Source organism: Rhinopithecus roxellana, chromosome 2 (assembly GCF_007565055.1).
Source record: "Rhinopithecus roxellana isolate Shanxi Qingling chromosome 2, ASM756505v1, whole genome shotgun sequence".
Classification (NCBI taxonomy): Eukaryota; Metazoa; Chordata; class Mammalia; order Primates; family Cercopithecidae; genus Rhinopithecus; species Rhinopithecus roxellana.
In genome coordinates, this window is record NC_044550.1 from 168256944 (window position 1) to 168262334 (window position 5391).

Sequence of the window (5391 nt, forward strand, 5' to 3'; positions counted from 1 at the left end):
GATTCTACATCTCTTTTGCTGTCAGAACAATTCTGCTCTGGCCCAAATTTGCAGGCTGTACAGAGTAAAATAAAACTATCATTAACTGAGCCCCCTCCACTAAGATTAGATCAACCATCTATTGATCATCAAGCCTACCTTTGGGGGTCTCATTTTTCAATCCAGGGGGCCCCTCAAATAATTCTTTCCTGTCATATTGCCCTTGAGAGAATGTTGCTAAATATAATTCCCTCCATCTTACTCCCCCTGGAATGATCTGGCCTCTCACATAGATAGCTTCAGAGACATGCTCAGCTGTTGGTTCTGTTTTCTCTCTTTCCTCTTATAGACAGGGTTTTGCTCTGATACTGAGGCTGGAGTGCAGTGGGGCAACCACAGCTTAGCTGAGACTACAGGTTCACGCCACCATGCCTGGCTAATGTTTTTTTTTTCATCTTTGTAGAGATGAGGCCTCACTGTTTCCCAGGCTGGTCTTGAACTCCTGGGCTCAAGTGATACTCTCACTTCAGCCTTCCAAAGTGCTGGGATGACAGCCATCATGCCTGGCCTTGTTGGTTCTTAATCTGGCTCTGTGAGGCTAAGGGGGACAACCAATCTCCCCTAGGCCAGACAGGTGGGTCATGGTAGCAGAAACCACCATCGTCCATGAAGTAAAGAGGATTAGGACTGTGAGGTCCAAAGCCCCTTCCTTGATGGAGATTCTGTGTTGTAAACTTGAAAGTTAAGGGTTTGTTTACATTAAGGAAACTGCTAGCTTATTATAGTTTATAAAACAGCACAGGACTGGCATGTAGTAGGCATTGCATATGAGGCTATGTGGTGCAGTGTTTATAATAGTGCGTTTTAGACTAAAACTCTCTGGTTTCAAATATAATCAGTATCAGCCATGTGACTTTGGGAAAATTACATAAGCCCCCTGTACCCCATTTCCCCATCTGCAAAATAGGGATGATGACAGTACTACTTTACTTGGTTGTTCTGAGGACTAAATGAGATAATACTTTAAAAATGCTGTCACTGGGTGTGACATGCTGTGGTAGGCAGAATAATGGCTCCCAAAGATGTCTACTTCCTGATCCCCTGTACCTGTGACAACATTAGATTCATGGCAAAGGGGAATTAGGGCAGCAGGTGAAATTGAGCTTGCGCATCAGCCGTCCCTGAGATGCAGAGCTCATCTTGGATGATCTCAGTGGCCTGATGTAATCGAGAGGGTCCTTATAGGTGGAGGGGGAAGGCAGAAGAGAGAGAACCAGACCAACGGCAGCGAGATTGTGGCCCACAATTGGTGGTTTTCAGATGGAAGAGGTCATAAACAAAAAATGGAGGTGACCTCTGGAAGCTGGAAAAGGCAAGGGAACAGATTGACCCCTGGAGCCTCCAAAAAGGAACATAGCCCTCCTGGAACCTTGATTTAGACCCATGCTGGACGTTTGACCTACAAAATTATAAGAATATCCATTGTGTTGTTGTATTTTTATTTTTTTTCACTGTTCAAAGTTTATTGGGGGTTTTTGTTGGTATGACACTTGGATAGTTGGTTGCATCGTTTATATGTAGATGTTTCTTTTGCAGTATATGGCAATGTGTACTACTGATATATATAGCACACAGAATAAGATCCTTTGGAACAATTATGCACAAGACATGCAATATTAAATTTATACACTGGATTCTAGGATGTGACTGATTGGGAAAAAAATGTTGGACTAGGCATGTTTGGTGAAGGAGCCAGGAAGTTATATAACATACAGTAAGCATCCATCTGGCTCAAGGGGTAACTGGAGCATGTGCAGCACTGGCAGTGGTGCCTCAAAGGTGGTAGACTTACAGGACTACACAAGATTAGAACCATCCAGCATCAGGATATAGCTGTAGGATTTTACAAACTATGCCTCTTTCTAACTTTAGGAATTGATGCTTTTCCCAGTCCATCTTAATATGACTGCTTTAATCACAGATCAGATAAAAAGGACAACATGTACAACCTCCAACTAAAATCCTGTGGTAGCCTAGACAGTGAAGTTGTGTACATCAGAAAACTTTAAAATTGCAGCTCTTTTTGGATCCCCCAAAGTGTATCTGCACTGTTCTTCAAACAGGCCTCTTCCTCAGGAGTCAGAATCACCTTCACAAGGCGTGAGATTCCGTTCTGTCCCAAGATGCAAGGAACACTAAGGAAGACATCATCCTTTATTCCATAGAAACCCTTAATCGTGATGGAAATCGGGTGTACCTGCCTGAGATTCTTCATTATACTCTCTGCCAAATCTGCCACAGAGAGACCAAAGGCCCAGGATGTGTAGCCTTTCCGTTTGATCACCTCATAAGCACTCTTGACCACCTGCTTGTGAACCTCTTTCCATTGTTCTTTATCTGTATCAGTCCCTAAATCTGGGTGCAGAATCCTCAGGGAGATACCAGCAACATTCATCCCACTCCATACAGACACACGGGACTATCCATGCTCCCCAAGGACCCACCCATGACAGCTTGATGGGTGGACTCCCAGCCTTTCCTCCATCAGGGAATGGAATTGGGCTGAATCCAGATTGCAGCCACTTCCAATGACATGGCTTTTGGAAAAGCCACTTATCTGCCAAGCCACATAAGTCAAGATATTCACTGGATTTAAAACAATAAGCAACTTGCAGTTGGGCTGTATTTTACAATATTAGAAATAATGAATGTAAAGATATTTACATTACACTGGACCAAATTGAGAGAGCTTTCTCCTTCTTGCAGATGTGCCCCAGCTGTGATTATGACCAGCTTGGAATTTGCAGTTACATTATAGTCTTTGCCAGAGACAACCTTTTGTTTTCTTAGGAAAAGTCCGCCATCTTGGAGATTCATCATCTTTCCCTTCAATTTGTTCTCCATGACATCAACAAGAGCAAGTTCATCTGCCAAGTCCTTTGTTAAGATACTGATGGCACAGGCCATGTGAACAGCACCAACCTCAACAATGGTAATCATATTCTGGGGGGTCTGTTCTTCCTTTAGAAGATTATGAATCAGCTGATCCTTGAGAATTGCCATGTTGGACTTAGAACCAAAAGGAATCGGGAATGCATATTGGGTGGCCATCGGGGGCATGCAGCAAGGAGATTTGGACTTGGTGGCAGCGGCTCCAGCTATTGTGTTGTTTTAAGCCACAAGTTCTTCATAATATGTTACAGGATCAACAGAAAAGTAATCACATATGGTAGGCATTGAAAAAATAGAAACTTTCAATTTTCCCTTTATGACTGTTCAGATGTTTCTTTTCTCAACCCCTAGAGAGCAGACATCATACATTTATTTGCAATGACCAGAGCCATGTCAGGCATACACGAGGTGGTCTAGAATAGATGAAAAACAAACTAATGAATATGGGTGTCTTAGTAACTAGCATTGGTTGTGTTCCTAAGGTGTGATGATGTGGTAGGCTGAATAATGGCCTCCATACATGTTCATGTCCTAATCCTTAGAACTGGTGGGTATGTTACCTTATAGGCAAAGGGAATTTGCACCTGTGATCAAATTAAGGTTTTGAGATAGCATGATGGTTAATTTTATGTGTCAGCTGACAGGGTCAAGTGATACTCAGGTAACTGGTAAAACATTTCTAAGTATGTCTGTGAGGGTCTTTCTGGAAGGGATGAGCACTGAATCAACAGACTGAGTAAAGAAACTCTGCCTTCACCAATGTGTGTGGGCACCAAACAATCTGTTGAGGGTCAGGTAGAACAAAAAAAGTGGAGGAAGAATGAATTTGCTCTCTCTTCTTGAGCTGGAACATCCGTCTTCTGCCCTTGGACATTGAAGCTCTTGGTTCTCGGGCCTTTGGATTCCAGGACTTGCTGGAAGTTACACCATCAACTTCCCTGGATGGGGATGGTCCCAGTAGTATAAGTCCTGGAGCCAATTCCCATAATAAACCTCCCTTTCTATCTCTCTATATATCATATTTGTTCTGTTTATCTGCAGAACTTTCACTAGTACACACAGTATTAGTTTTCTGTTGCTGTGTAACAATGTTACTACAAATTTAGCAGCTTAAAAGAGCACACGTTTACAAACTATCCTGGATTATCTGGGTTGACCTAATGTAATCTTAAGTGTTTTTATAAAGGGACACAGAAGACTCAGAGTCACAAAAGTGATGTGATGATGGAAGGAGGGTTTTGAAAAAGCCACATGGCTGGCTTTGAAGATGAAGGAAGGGACCATAAGCCAGGGAATAAAAATGGAATTTAGAAGCTGCAAAAGATAATAAAATAATTCTGCCTTAGAGTCTCTCCAGGAGTAACTAGCCCTGCCAATGCTCAACTTTAACCCAGTGAGACTGATTTCAGAATTCTGAACTCTAGGACTGCAAAAAAGTAAATATGTGTTGTCTTACGCCACTAAGCTTGTGGTACTCTGTGACAACATTTATAGAAAACTAGTACAGCTGAGTATAGGAGAATGGTTTCCTTCCCACTGGCTGAGTGTACATCTGAAAGGTGGTGTATTTTACCCATTTTCAGAGAGAGAAACTAAGACTGTATTAGTTATGTATGACTGTGTAACAATGTTACTATAAACTTAGCAGCTTAAACCACTTCACATTTATTATCTCATAATTCTGTGGGTCAGGAGTCTGGGCACAGAATGGCTGGGTCCTCTGCTCTATGCCTTCACAAAGCTGCAATCAAGATATTGGCTGGGGCTGTGATCTCATCTGAGGTTTGACTGGAGGCTGTGCTCATAGGTTTTGGCAGTTCCTTGTAGGCTGCTGGACTGAGGGCCTCACTATCTTTTTTGGATGGAGGCGGGAGCTGCCCTCAGTTCACTGCCATGTGGCCCTCTCCATAGGACATCTTACAACATGGCAGCTTGCTTCTTCACACCCAGCAAGAAAGGTTACAATCTTTTGTATCATAATAATGTGCATCTCGTCACAAATCACAGGCCCCACTGACACTCAAGGGCAGGGGATAACACAAGAGTATAAATGTATTAGTTGCTTCCACACTGCTATAAAGATACTACTTGTGACTGGGTAATTTATAAACAAAAGAGGCTTAATTCACTCACAGTTCCACATGGCTGGGGAGGTCTCAGGAAACTTACAATCGTGGCGGAAGGTGAAGGTGAAACAAGGACTTTCTTCACATGGTGGCAGGAAAGAGAGTGAGAGAGAGCGGAAATGCCACAGACTTTTAAACCATCAGATCTTATGGGAACCCACTCACTATCACGAGAACAGGAAGGGGGAAATCCACCCCCATGATCCAATTACCTCCCACCAGGCCCCTCCCTCGACACCTGGGGATTACAATTCAACATCAGATTTGGATGGCGACACAGAGCCAAACCATATCAATAAACATCAGCTTATGGGGCCACCCCAGAGGCTGTTGA

The 5391-nt window shown here is 43.0% G+C and overlaps 1 pseudogene; it reads right to left on the minus strand.

Moving 5' to 3' along the window:
• Window positions 1–2044: 2044 nt before the first annotated feature.
• LOC104657710 lies at window positions 2045–3042 on the minus strand (annotated as a pseudogene).
• Window positions 3043–5391: the final 2349 nt, after the last annotated feature.